The sequence below is a fragment of the Hyperolius riggenbachi genome, chromosome 5 (assembly GCF_040937935.1).
Source record: "Hyperolius riggenbachi isolate aHypRig1 chromosome 5, aHypRig1.pri, whole genome shotgun sequence".
NCBI classification, from domain to species: domain Eukaryota; kingdom Metazoa; phylum Chordata; class Amphibia; order Anura; family Hyperoliidae; genus Hyperolius; species Hyperolius riggenbachi.
Genome location: NC_090650.1, coordinates 57,206,171 through 57,221,958, shown reverse-complemented (window position 1 = coordinate 57,221,958; position 15,788 = coordinate 57,206,171).

Here is a 15,788-nt window from a genome sequence, read left to right as displayed (position 1 = left end):
GGGCCCGTTTCCACTCTCGCGGAAACGGCCGCGAATCCGCAGAGTTTCCCCGCAGGCAAATCGCGCGGGGAAACTCTGCCATAGAGGATAACGGCGCCGCCGGCCGAATCGCTTGCAGTAGCGATTCGGCCGGAAACCCCCACAGAATTCGCGGCGGAGGCTGCGATTCCCATAGCCGTGCATGGCACGGCTGATGGGAATCGCCTGCGATCCCGCCCACCCGCTCAGTGCCGGCGTGCGTCTACGAGACGCACGCCGCACTAGTGGAAACGAGCCCTCAGAGTTGTTAAAATGTGGAATGTTCCCAGGAAGTAGTTATGACAAATTACATATCTGCATTTAAAAGAGGTTTGGATACTTTCTTTGCATTGAAGGACATCCATGGCTATAATTACTGGTTTATTCCCAGCAGAGTTGATGCAGGGATTTTATCTGACTGCCACCTGGAGTTGGGAAGGATTTTTTCGCATTCACAGTGCCACATTGTGGAGCTGCATTATAAAGTCTTATAACACAGCTTACCGCACTGCAATGCTAATCTTATGGGCCGTTCACAGTGCGAAGTTGTAAAGTAAAAAAATTCCGCTGGGGGATACTTACCTTGGGAGGGGGAAGCCTCTGGATCCTAATGAGTCTTTCCCCCATCCCCCGTAGTGCCGCAAGGTAAACATTTACCAACTGCGATCCTGCGCAGGCGCACTAGCGGCTCTTTGTTTGGGTAAGACGGAAATAGCTGAACCCGATTGTATCTGCTCTACTGCGCTGGCAGGAGTAGAGGAAATCAAGACACCAGGTAAGTATTTCAAGTTTTATTTAAAGTGCAATTGCTCGGTCCCCCAAAGCACTGCATAATTGCTGCGATAAGCGATTTATGCAGCGCTTATATACTTTGCATTGAGCGCTAATGCGCTCAAAATGCTGCCTGTCGTACGATTGTGATTACCCCTAATCGCAATCACACTAATGGGTTCCCCCTCACTTACTTTCATTGGCAAAGCGTTTTTTGGAATCGCCGGCAATTGTTGACGATCCCAAAACGCTGCCAAAAACGCCCTTGTGGGTTCCAGGCCTTACGCAATTTTTGTATGGAAATATATGCAGCTTGATAACGAACCGATTGAATCACACCTTCACATCATTCGATTTCTCTATTTTCAATCTACATAAATTTGCATAAATCCATTGAGGAATATTCAAGCATGTGGTGGACTTGAGTGAATTAAATTATTTTATTGTTCAAACAACTGATAAGCCATCAATCCAACAGTTGGGTTGACTTCTTATCAGTTGTTTGAACAATAGCAAGCAACTTTTTTTGGTTGTTCAACTTGTTTCACAACAAAAGTTGTTTGATAATTGTGCTGCATAAAAGACCACAGTTGAGTGTGTGTATACAGCTTAGAGATGTAAGCGAACAGTTCGCCCGCGAATCTCTATGTCCCTATACTACTTCCGGGTCGCTATGACCCGTAGTAGTACGGCTGCGCTTGGCCGTCGGTGTGCGTGTTTGATCACGTGGCAGTTGCCGGGCACTCTCTGTGCATGAGCGTGACATCACTTATGACGTCACGCACATGCGCAGAAAGTGCCCGGCAACAGGAGCGCGATCAAGGACGCGCACCGCCGGCCCAGCGCAGCCGTACTACTATGGGTCATAGCGACCCGGAAGTAGTATAGGGTGAGGGGTTCGCCGGCGAACGGTTCGGGAACCGTTCACCTACATCTCTAATGGGGCTTTAGCTAGAATTCACTGTTTATACGAGTCTTTGTTATTTTGTATTTAAATATAATGACAAACTAGGGTCAGGTAGACAAACATTTAAATGAATGCCATTCTCTACAAGCAACTGAATGGTCTGTAGCCAAACACACTGAAATGTACAAGCAGCTGAATGGTCTGTAGCCAAACACACTGAGGCCTGGGACCCACTAGAGCGCTTTTTTGAGCGTTTAGGGAACGCTTTAAATCGCTAGCAATTTCCCAAGACGCTCTGCCAATGTAAATAAATGTAACAAATTCAACAGTAGCGATTGCGATTAGCAAAATCACAATCGCAGGACATGCAGCATTTTGGGAGCGTTTGCACTAGAATGTAAAGTATTGAAGCGCTGGCAAATCGATCATGAATCGCTACACATAGCGATTTGTGTGCGATTTTAAATTACCGCAATCTGTAAAAAAAATTATGATTAATTGAAAGGACCAATCAGAATTAAAATCACTGCTTGCAAATCGCTATCACAATCGCTGGTAAAAAGCTTAAATTTTTTTAAATCGCTACCAAAATCACCAGAAAACGCTCATGAAATTGCTTAAAAAACGCTAATTAAAAACGATAGCAATTATGATAGCGATTTGTAGTGGGTTCCAGGCCTGAAATGTATAAGCAGCTGATTGATCTGTAAAATCCTGCATTCACTGACTGTCTGTATATATACCAGGTTTCAAATACATAAATCAGTGCATTAACGTGGTAGTTAGGGTGTGCTTCATTATTGTTCCACGAACTGTTGATTTGTGTGCTCAGCAAGCAGTTGCCAGGCAGCAGTGAGCAGTTACCAGGCAGCAGTGAGCAGTTACCAGGCAGCAGTGAGCAGTTACCAGGCAGCGACACGCAGTTACCAGGCAGCAGTGAGCAGTTGTGAGAGTTTGAGAGGCATTTCACTGCCTAGAAACCGTTGGTGGAAAAGAGGCCTTAGGAATCTGAGGGTGGAGACCAGGAAGTTGAGTTCTTTGAACTTGTAAGTGATGCCGAATTATTCAAAGGGAATTTTAGTGAGTAAAATGACATAACTTTCTTTGGTGCATACATTTGTGGCAGGGGTGATCCAACTACTGTATAGAATGACTTTCCTTGGATTACAATGTGGTAAAAGTTAGATAGGTGGTATAGGCCTCCATGTTCTAAGAATTGGGCTGTAAGGGCTTTACAACATGCTTTAGCGTGGTAGACATTTTAGGTTTGACCGCATGGACTAGAACAAAAGACTTTGACAAAAAAAAAAAACTTGAGCATCAGGCTAGTTTCAGACTACCGGCCGGGGATTACTGTGTTAATGTGCAGTGTCCCCTTCTGGCTGACAGCAAACAGGAAGTGACGCTTGCTTGCGCTTACTTCCTGTTTCAGAAATACGGAAGTGCAGTGAGGGGTATTGTAAAAATACACTTCTGCACATGCACACTGCAATGCCGGCATCGCCATAGACTTAGATGACTTCTGGTCTGCCGAACATCGCCACAGAACCACGCGGTAAAGTAGATCTGTCCTTATGTCGGGGATGCGACGAAAACTTAACTTCCATTGTATCGCGCCGCACTGCATTGGTATGAACAGCCCCATAACCTTTCATTGAGGTGCGGTAAAATTACCGCACTGGCCCAGTGTGAAAGCACCCTCAGGGGTTACTTCCTGTGAACTCCTGACCCTCAGAAGGAGTTTTTCCAATTAGTCAATCACAGAGGCTCCAGAGAGAGGAAGTGAGGTATGCAGAGGGGGTGGGGAGAAGGAAAAATCCTCTCTGCACCATGTAGCTGGGGGCTTTTGTCTTATGCTCGGGTTGGTTGATGGATGATGATCCATGCTGGGTAAGATGGTATGGGTCGGAGTAATGTGGGCTTTATTTTAGGTCTTGGGAAGTTTTAAATGCATTACAGTGAGGAATGAATGTATTCATCATGAGGATTGTTATTGATTGGTTTATGCTTTATATTGTTGAATTGCTCTGTAAATGCTGCTTTCTGTAGTTTCATCGATATCTGTACATGTATTGCAAGTCTTCCATGCAAACTTTATTTATACTGTTGTTGACGTGTATTCCTTTGCCAAACGGCCACCTAGAACTTATGGGAAATAGATTATTGTTATATTTAACCTCCCTGGCAGTTTGATTATTTTTGGATTTTAGGGTATAAAGCGGTTCCATAACTTTTGCAAACCTTTAGACCCTAAATCCAGGAAAAAAAAATCATACGGCAGAGATATCTGCAGCAGCCCTGCATTTACTCACCTTCCTGGAGGTGTTGTTGGACGGATATTGATTTTATACTGCAGATATATTGTGAGAAATGTGAGCAAGCAACCATGTTGTGAGATAGCCTAAGGGTGCATACACACATCAGACCATAATCTTTGGAAAATGAAAGATCTTTGACCAATTTTACCCCCTTCCATGTAGTATGAGAGCCATACTCTACACAGTCTGTTTTATTGAGCTGAACTCCCCATCAGATAGAAATCTTTGCAAGATGCGGCACACAAAGATGCTGTACACATTCAAAAGATCAGTATCTGCAAAAGATCGGTTCCTGCAAAAGATCCGTTCCTGCAAAATGCATTCATAGTCTATGATATCTGCAGATCCTCATACACACCTTGTTTAACAGGCATTCATCTGCAGATCAGATCCACCAGGATGGATCTTCAGATCTGCAGATGATTGTCTGATCTGCAGATAAATGTCTGTTAACTATTTGACATTCCTGGACGTGAAACTCACGTCCAGGAAGCCATGTGCGCTCCTGCGCGTCCACGCGGCCGATCGCGCGCGTGCACGCGCGCTCCCGGCCGGCGGTTTGTTAGCCAGTGAATCAGTGAATCGGGCAACGGTGCCCGATCACTGATTCCTCTCCCCCGCAGAAAAAGCGACAGCTTCTCTCGGAAGCTACGCTTTTTCTGCTTCCTATGTCGCTCTAAGCATACGTGGTACGCTTAGAGTGACGTCACTGTAAACTCATGGCTGCCATCTTGTGGCCAAAAAGTAAACTACATCTAAATGTTAAATAAAAATAAAAATACACATATATTTACAAAAAAAAATACAATTTCAATCCCACCCTCCCAAAAATACCCACATAAAATGTTTAATTAAAAAAAAAAAAAAACATTACAATTAAAAAAAAAAAAAACACAAATATTTACCTAAGGGTCTAAACTTTTTAAATATCTATGTAAAGATGAAATATTTCTTTTTTTTATTATTATTATAAGCTTGTAAATAGTGATGAATGCAAAACGGAAAAAATGCACTTTTATTTCCAAATAAAATATTGTCGCCATACATTGTGATAGGGACATAATTTAAATGGTGTAATAAACGGGACAAATGGGCATATACAATACGTGGGTTTTAATTATGGAGGCATGTATTATTTTAAAACTATAATTGCCGAAAAGTGAGAAATAATGATTTGTTTCCGTTTTCTTCTTATTCTTCCTTTTAAAATGCATTTACAGTAAAGTGGCTCTTAGTAAAATGTACCCCCCATAGAAAGCCTAATTGGTGGCGGAAAAAACAAGATATAGATCACTTCATTGTGATAAGTAGTAATAAAGTTATAGGCTAATGAATGGGAGGTGAACATTGTTCGGATGCATGAAGCGAAAAACGACTGAATGCGAACTGGTTAAACAACGTGTGTATGAGAATCTGCAGATATCATAGACTATGAATGCATTTTGCAGGAACGGATCTTTTGCAGGAACCGATCTTTTGCAGATACTGATCTTTTGAATGTCTACAGCATCTTTGTGTGCAGCATCTTGCAAAGCTTTCTATCTGATGGAGAGTTCAGCTCAATAGAATAGACTGTGTAGAGTATGGCTCTCATACTACATGGAAGGGGGTAAAATTGGTCTGTGATCTTTCATTTTCTAAAGACTATGGTCTGATGTGTGTATGCACACTTAGGCTTTGTTAACATTATAAATCGCCAGCGCTATCACAAGCACTGAACGTTCTACACTTTGAATTGTACAGTGCTTTTCCCAGTGCTTTTCGATTAGAAAAGCACTTTTATAGCTTTTGCTCAGTGATGATTTTTTTTCACTTCTTGACATCAGTCAGGAAGTGAACCCTTTAACCCTGAAATGAATAAATACAATGCATTTATTCATAAAAGCGCTCGGGAAATCGCAATACAAAGCGCTTTTTCAAGCACTTTGCGATTTCCCAATACCTACCATTGAGCCAAAGCGCTCAGAAAATAGTACCTGCAGCACGTTTTTGATTTTAATAAAATCGAAATGCTCACATGTGAACACTCTCATAGGAAATCATTGCACAAGCGCTTTTACAGCGATTTCTAAAATCGCCAGTGCTTAAAAAAAATCAGCAAACACAAGCCCTAAAGCCTGGTACATACCATGCAATTTCCCGTCAGATAGGTCGAATAGATAATTTCCAACAGGTCCGATCTGATTTCCAATCGTTTTTCTGATCGATTTGAAGTGTGAATTGAAAAGACTGTCCATTGTCTTGTTTTGGGGTTAACAGAATGGCTGATGCTGTGGAGCTTTTGCTTGGTAAAATTACACAAGTTAAAGATTCCCAAACAATAGTCAACCAAATACAGGATTCAGGCTAAATACAGAATACAGGCTCTTCCATGGTGTCAGATGCACAATATGCTTTGATATTTCCAGCCTGTTGAATAGCAAATGAGGTTGAATCTATGAGAATAGAGAGAAGAAAATAAGAAAAGAGGGTTGAATATTCAAATAGTACAGTTAGCAGGTTGACCATTTCTGCTTAAAATGCTGTTTCTCTAGGATTAAATAATCAGAACACAATTTGTTCAGGCCCATGAGGTCAAACCTAAAATGCAGTGGCGTAGCTAAGGGCCCACTGCAAGTTTTTCACTGTGGCCCCCCCAGAGATGCAAGAAGGAGATGGGAGAACAGTTTGTTAATGATTACTACCGTACTATTCAAAGCATCTATAGAAGTGATTATTACCAGCACAGGGCCAATAGAGAGCCAATACTGTCGTTGAAAGGCAAGGGCCAAGGCCAAGGGCTTGCTGTGAATCCAATTCAGCCCATTTCTTACAGTGTTTTTGTTTTTTCAGCTACACATTTCATATTTATCTTACAGAAATACCAGAAGATGGATGATCCAGACGATCAGATAGCAATAGTGGGAATAGGATGCAATTTCCCTGGAGGTAAGTGTTTGAAGACATGAAGAGATAAAAACATATGTACATTTCCAATCCTACTTAGAACTAGCCTGTGGTGTTTTATTTTATTCCCCCTGCCCCTTCTACTCCACTGTTAGATCGTAAGTGGTAGTTCTCTCATTTAAGCAGCAGAATTGGTGCATTCAGCGCCTGTCAGCTGCTCGCGTTCACCAGTTGGAAGCTTGTTGGCACTTGGTGCCCCCGCTAGACAGACTGCCCCCTAAGGAGTACTTAAGCTGGCAGAATAATGTACAATCAGCTCAAGTCACAAAATATAAGTAATGTGTAACAAACATTTTGACACCATTACTAGCACTTAGACCCAAATGACAATTTGGTGGAGTTGAGTAAGTTTCAGTGACCCTGTTAGTTTCAGACCCTGCTTATTGTTGTGTAAAGAGATCAGAGTGTGAATTGAATAGAATGGCCATTGTCTTGTTTTGGGGTTAACACAATGGATCATTTCACAAGGTAATGCTGATTGTGGTATCAGTGTTGTCTACAGTATCATCATAAGATCACGGCATAAACCTCCCGAGCGACATTTGAAATATTGGTAAAAGTTTTCTAAAGGTGGCCATACACTTATAGATTTACAGCAGATTCAACCATCAGATAGATTTATCAGATGCCTGTCAAGTCTAATCTGACAGGAATCTATCTGATGTGGGCCACACACTAGGAACAGATTTCCAATAGATTTCAGAATGAAATCTATTGGAAATTAATTGAAAATCAATCTAAATGCATTATTGGACCATTAGATCCAAATTAAATTCTATGTGCCATCAATCTGCTTCTAGCAGCAGATCGACCTAGATATGCCATCCTGTCAGATCAAATCAATCGCAATCAGCTGCAAATCGATTGATCGATTCACAATTCATCGATCGAAGGCTGGAATCGGCCACTGTATGGGCCCCTTAAGCTTTATCTATCCTTACAACATGTGGTGTTGGCTGGAAAGTTGCCTTACACTGTGCTAGGGTCCACCATAAGCCAGCTGGGCAGCACGGTTGCATAGTGGTTAGCAGTCTCGCCGCATACATGCAAAAAGGCCGCCTGGAAAAAAGGGTGCGTGATATAGACGAAATTATACGTCTTTTTCTAAAACAATATTTTTCGTTTTTATATTATAACCTAAAATCAAGTGCTAAATATGTTGAATAAACGGTAATGAAATGGCAAAATACCGTCTACAAAAACGATATTTACACTTGTATTAAGCATAGGAATACAATTGTAGATATTTCAGGTATTTTAGTGCAACTATACATAACTGTACTTTCACACAGAACTCTCCCTTTACCCATTCCTAACCCCTAGACCCCCCTGGTGGTTCCTAACCCTAAAACACCCCTGGTGGGTGCCTAACTCTAACCCCCCCCCCCCCCCCCCCCCCTGGTGGTGCCTATCCCTAACCACCCCACTGCACAAACACCCTTACACACATAGGAATAATAATATATTTGATACCGTAAAATACTTCACTACAAATAACATGAATAGAATAAATTATATATTTATAATAGAATAAATGGCCTTACAATCATGTACGCATTAAAAATCTTAAAATAATGGTAATATCAAAAGCGATATATTAGTAATATAATAAATCTGAAAACTATAATTTACGCATTATAAGTCTGAAAACAAGGTTAATACCAAAAGCAATATATTTGTAATAGAAAAAGCTTGAAAATGATATTTAAGCATTATACTTATAAAAACGAATTTTAAAACGATAAAATAAGTGAAAACAAAAATTTGCTCATTACACTCCTGAAAGCGAAATTTAAAAACGATAAAAGAAGTTCAACTGCTAGTCAAAACAAAATTGTAAACTATATTTGTCATAAACCTTATTCTGTAAATGAAAAGTTTTATCACGATTCCTGCAACCGCTATTTGTTGGGCGCCCTAATTTCTTCTTTGGCTCCAATAGCTGATATATTGCATTGCAACCTATGGTGCCTTTTTTGTCCATTGTCCTTTTTTTCCCTGCTTCCATCTCGCCTTGCAGTGCTGGGTCCCTGGCTCGTATCCCAGCCAGGGCACTATCTGCATGGAGTTTGTATATTCTCCCCATGTCTGTGTGGGTTTCCACCGGGCACCCTGGTTTGCTGCCACATTCCCAAAAACCTACAGATGCGTTAATTGGCTTCCCCCACTAAATTGGCTCTAGACCAGTCTTTCTCAACCTTTTTACCTTGGAGGAACCCTGTAAATAACTTTTGGATCTCAAGGAACCCCTGCAAACTATTTTTTGGTCTCGAGGAACCCCTGCATTTATTTTTCAGGAGGCATGGTCTTTAAATAGGTTAGGTTGCTAATTTCACTATCTCCTATTACACTGCCACTCATTATACTGTCTCCTGACCCCCCAATTTAGTGCTTCTTGTTAAAGTACCACCTATTATAGTGTGCTCTATTATACTCCCCCCCCCCCCCCCCCCCCCCACGATGGGGTAAAATGCCAAGGAACCCCTGCAGAGTCCTCAAGGAACCCTGGTTGAGAAAGCCTGCTCTAGACCAGTGTTTCTCAACATTGTATTGGTATGTACCCCTTTTAAAACCCTGTACTCACCAAGTACCCCTTAGCATAGTAAACATTAGCACAAGTACCCCTTGACAAATATATATTTAAAGCTAGTACATGATAATTGGTTCTAAACTATTTCCAAGCCTTTACTATTGCTTTTAAATAGCTAAAACACTAATTTGTTGTTGTTGTTTAAATAGGATTTATCATTTTCTGCAACTCTAAATTTGTTATTCTTGGTTAAGTATATAAAGCCCGAGTACCCCCTGGAACCATCAGAAGTACCCCCTGGGGTGCGCGTACCACACGTTGAGAACCTAGGCGCTAGACTATAGGCTCATACACACATCAGACCATAGTCTTTGGAAAATGAAAGATCGCAGACCAATTTTACCCCCTTCCATGTAGTATGAGAGCCATACCTACACAGTCTATTCTATGGAGCTGAACTCCCCATCAGACAGAAATCTTTGCAAGATGCTGCACACAAACATGCTGTAGACATGCAAAAGATCTGTTCCTGCAAAATGCATTCATAGTCTGATATCTGCAGATCATCATACACACCTTGTTTAACAGACATTCATCTGCGGATCAGATCCACCAAGATAGATTTTCAGATCTGCAGATTGTCTGATCTGCAGATGAATGTCAGTTAACCACTTGCCGACCGCACACTCATAACGTGCGTCGGCAAAGTGGCAGCTGCAGGACCAGCGACGCAGTACTGCGTCGCCAGCTGCAGCCTAATTAATCAGGAAGCAGCCGCTCGTACGAGCGGCTGCTTCCTGTCAAATCACGGCGGGGGGCTCCGTGAATAGCCTGCGGGCCGCCGATGGCGGCTCGCAGGCTAGATGTAAACACAAGCGGAAATAATCCGCTTTGTTTACATTTGTACGGCGCTGCTGCGCAGCAGCGCCGTAAGGCAGATCGGCGATCCCCGGCCAATCAGCGGCCGGGGATCACCGCCATGTGACAGACCACATCCTGTCACTGGCTGCACAGGGCGGATAGCGTCCTGTGCAGCCCGGAACACCAGGGGGAGGCAGCAGGTAGGAGAGGGAGGGGGAATTTCGCCGCGGAGGGGGGCTTTGAGGTGCCCCCCCCGCCACCCACAGCAGGCAGGAGAGATCAGACCCCCCCAGCACATCATCCCCATAGGGGGGAAAAAAGGGGGGCAATCTGATCTCCCTATATATAGAAAAGATAGTAGCGCTCAACAGGACTTGTGTGCAGGTCACCAATTACTGGGTTCAAAATCACAATATTCTATTATGCTGGGTTCAAAAATCACAATATTCTATTATGCACCAATGTGGTATTAGAAATCTGCCCACAAGTGAATACAGGATTAGATTGGAGATACAATAAATCAAAGTTAACGATTAGAGATCGAACACATGCTTTTGTTGACCTATTATCCCAAGGTAAAAAATACTCTCAAAAACCTCATACACCTTTAAAATTGCCTGTATGGGAGAAAAAGGTTAGCATCATTTTCCTATTGGTCCTCTCCTTAAATACAACGTTCACAAGGGTGTCTTATGGCTAAAACACCTATAAAATGTGAATCCGCAAAAGTCCTAGTTATCAAGTCCCAAATATCAAAGTTGCTTATAATCGAACGAGATTTCTACAACAGCTTGCCCAATCCTCATATAGATAATAGCCGTGCTCACCAGATCCAGGTGCCAATCACAACAGTTGGCAATATTCGCATTTGGCCCAGCCTGTTTAAATGGATGCAATCTTCCTATGTCCTCATCCGTATTCTCAATGGTATATGCAAAGAAAAAAAGATATACACGCACTATGGCATAGTATGTCTGAGACTTTTTCACCCAAACGTGCACCACACTCAGAGAAAGGCTATCGTGACCCAGCACCTCAGATTCCTCCTCGTATGAGGGCTACTTTTAATGTCCTAGCCTCTTACCCTGTGCTATGGCTGACCCAGTGCGATCAGCATGCTCGCTTGTGTTATACTCTTTGTCTTGAATCCATGCAGGTGGTGATAGTGCCTTAGACTCAAAGAGAGGCCAACATAGCATAATATTGTTTTTATTCCGGATAAGAAAGATAAAAATTACACTCACAATTCTGCAGATAAAAATGCGCATATAATATAAAATCCTCGTGGCCTAGCGTCTCCTTCCGTATTAGGGCTCCGCCCTACTAGTTTCGTCAATGATGACTCATCAGGGGCTAGGACATTAAAAGTAGCCCTCATACGAGGAGGAATCTGAGGTGCTGGGTCACGATAGCCTTTCTCTGAGTGTGGTGCACGTTTGGGTGAAAAAGTCTCAGACATACTATGCCATAGTGCGTGTATATCTTTTTTTCTTTGCATATACCATTGAGAATACGGATGAGGACATAGGAAGATTGCATCCATTTAAACAGGCTGGGCCAAATGCGAATATTGCCAACTGTTGTGATTGGCACCTGGATCTGGTGAGCACGGCTATTATCTATATGAGGATTGGGCAAGCTGTTGTAGAAATCTCGTTCGATTATAAGCAACTTTGATATTTGGGACTTGATAACTAGGACTTTTGCGGATTCACATTTTATAGGTGTTTTAGCCATAAGACACCCTTGTGAACTTTGTATTTAAGGAGAGGACCAATAGGAAAATGATGCTAACCTTTTTCTCCCATACAGGCAATTTTAAAGGTGTATGAGGTTTTTGAGAGTATTTTTTACCTTGGGATAATAGGTCAACAAAAGCATGTGTTCGATCTCTAATCGTTAACTTTGATTTATTGTATCTCCAATCTAATCCTGTATTCACTTGTGGGCAGATTTCTAATACCACATTGGTGCATAATAGAATATTGTGATTTTTGAACCCAGCATAATAGAATATTGTGATTTTGAACCCAGTAATTGGTGACCTGCACACAAGTCCTGTTGAGCGCTACTATCTTTTCTATATATATTCCATTTCAGGGCCTACACCCCTGCTGATTACAGCGCACCAGGCAACTAGGACAGAAGTTCATTTCATTAGCTCGTGATCCGAGGAGCGCACTGGTCACCCCAACCCCAATAAAACCTAAATCTGATCTCCCTGCCTGCACCCTGATCTGTGCTGGGGGCTGCAGAGCCCACCCAGCACAGATCAATCAAACCAGCGCTGGTCCTTAAGGGGGGGTAAAGGGTGGGTCATCAAGTGGTTAAACAAGGTGTGTATGATGATCTGCAGATCTCATAGACTATGAATGCAATTTGCAGAAACGGCTCTTTGGCAGGAACTGATCTTTTGCAGGAACAGATCTTTGGCAGATACTGATGTTTTGTGTCTGTACAGCATCTGTGTGTGCAGCATCTTGCAAAGATTTTTTTCTGATGGGGAGTTCAGCTCAATAGAAAAGACTGTGAATGTATGGCTCTCATACTACATGAAGGGTGGTAAGATTGGTCTGTGACCTTTCATTTTCCAAAGACTATGGTCTGATGTGTGTATGAGCCTTTAAACTACTACACCATACGAAAGATGCATACATAAGCATAGGTCTATGGTAAGGATTAAACTGTGAGCACCTCTGAAGGACAGTTAAAGGACTTCCAAGGCGAAGTAAAAAAAATATTTTTTACTTACCTGGGGCTTCTTCCAGCCCCGAGCAGCAGTTTCAGTCCTTTGCCACAGCTCTGGTCCTCGGTGTCCCCGCTGGCTGTCCGCAATGATGGCGACCTGCTGGCGGGGTCGGCTCTTTGGGCACTCGTTCCACATCATCTGACGCATACTGCACCTGCACACAACTACTGCACAGTATGTACCAATGATGTGAACGCGTGCGCACAAGTAGCCGTAGAAGAGCCAGGCACAGAAGAGCTGTCCCCGCCGGTGGGTCGCCATCATTTCGAGCAGCCAGTGGGAACACTGAGGGCTACCGGAGCTGTGGCAAGGGACTTAGACAGCTGCTCGGGGTTAGAAGAAGCCCCAGGTGAGTAAAAAATGGATATATCACTTTGCCTCGGAAGTCCTTTAATTGATAATGTATCAACCTATCGGTAGTGTAAATCTACATATATGAAAAAAAAAAAGAGCAGTGAATTTTATGATGGGGTTTCCAAGGGGTCTGTACGCAGTGCATAATGACCTCCTGGAAACCCAGTGGAAAATTTGGCAAGGCTTTGGTCAGGGATTACTATACAGCTGCAATATGGATGCATAAGGATCCCTGAAATCTTTACCTATTTTTTTTTTTGGCCCATTAAATTTTTTTTTTGTTCAGAGTGTGGGAAATAAAAAAAGAAAATGACATGGGGGTCCCCCCTCCTGAACCTCTTTAACCCCTTGCCCCCCATGCTGGCTGGGATAGCCAGAATGTGGAGCCCCGGCCGCGTGGGGCTTTGAACCAGGAGCTATACCAGCGTGCATGGTCCTTGGTATAGGAAGGCTCTGGAGGAGAGGGGCGGCCAAGCCTCCCCCTCTCCCCCAGAGCCCTTGTCCAATTCATGGAAAAGGGGCTCTTCCCCATTAACTCCGGTGCCCCAGAAGGAGGTGGGGGTCGACGACGCCATGGGAGGAGGGGGGTTCATTTCATGGTGGCATCTGAGATTCCCCTTTAAGTAAGGGAACCTCCAGATGCCTCCCCCCCCCCCCCAGAGTTCACAAACCTATGGGGGCACAATGTTTACACCCTCGCCCAGTAAACAATTTAGCCTAGAAACTGCCCTAATTGTAGGCTGTGAAATGCAAGGCTCTCCAAGTAAAGATGCAAGCATCAAGGCAATGTTACACAATAAAGATGATGATCATGCTATAATATACTGTTGAAAACCAATCGTAACTGCCAGGGGCGCAGCTTGGCCCAGAGAAATCAAACAACCGCTTGGGCCTCCTATACTGTCAGGCTAACCCTGTCTGTGACTTGTTTGGACATTGCTACCTCACCATCACTCACACACAGACCTCAGATCAATGGCTACAAGAACAGAGGGCACACTGACACAGTGACCATGGAGTACACAGCAGATGCGGAAGTGAGGTCATTGGACACTTCCTGCATTTGAAGTGTGCCGCACGGTTACTGTCTACTGTGTGCCACTCTCCTTGCTAAATGTTACCACTGATCTGCAGGTGGCTATTAGCCTAATCTTAATTTAAAAACACTGAACCAGCAGATAAAATCTGCTATCAATTCTTATTATTATTTAGTATTCGTTGTTGAAACAAAAAGAGTGGAGTTAATGATCACTGGGCAGTTTAAACATACTGTAGAATTCAATGATCCATCCCAAGGTAACACTTAGTTAAATGTAGCATGAAGCAAAGGGAGAACAAGGTCCTGCTCAGTCTGCCTTACTGCAGAGAGATTGAACTTGTTCGCTTACTGATGAGGAGCGCAAACACTGATTTGCCGGCCAACATGTACATCGCAGTTCATGTTTGCTGGTAGCGTGCACAGCATACATTGTAGCTACCACTCCAATAGGGTTCCAACAATGTTATTGTAAGTGGGGCGTGTGAAGTGGCAGCACTGATGCAAGCTCGGACCACCTACATGTTTCACAGCCAATCAGCTGGTTTCTCAGGGTGTGAACACTGGCCAAAAGTGTAGTGTCCACCCTTTTATGCATATAGGTAATTCCGTAACTCTAAGTCCGATACACGGAGGGAGATTTGCACTTAATGCCAAACTATGCCTCATTATCTTTGTATGAAAACAACAGAGTTCATTCACGTGATCCAGACCATACAGAGAAGGGACAAGAACTCTATGTGGCATCTCGTGGATCTCCAGTATTAATGGCCGGGAACATTGAGGTTTAGGTATAGCAGAAGGCTCAAAATCACCAGTATGCATTTTCTTCAATAACTCAAATTCAATTCGCACAAGAGGCTCAGAGATCAAGAAGTAGTCCAGATAGAGGCTGTTACTCATAACTGTTGCGGCATACTTTATTATGCTGGCAGGGTGTCCGCCCAGGTCCAGCGCTATGCCTGTGCGACAATCTCCTGCTCCCTCTAGTGCTGGCACCTCACTCACCTCATGTCGCTTGTAATCACACTATGGGCTTGTTTCACTAAACCATGATAACTCATAGCATGTGATAGTGTTTTCTCGCACAATTGCGAATTTTCACGTTCAAATGCACACGGAAATTCGCGATTGCGCGTGAACACACAAAAACGTGTGCAAAAAACGCTAGCGCGGCCGTGCTATGACTTATCACGGTTTAGTGAATCAAGCCCTACATGCGGAAGGAGATGCTGGGCACTAGGCCGAGCGGTGAGCAGACAGGTGGACACAGTGGTGGAGAAGTGAGAGCACAGCTT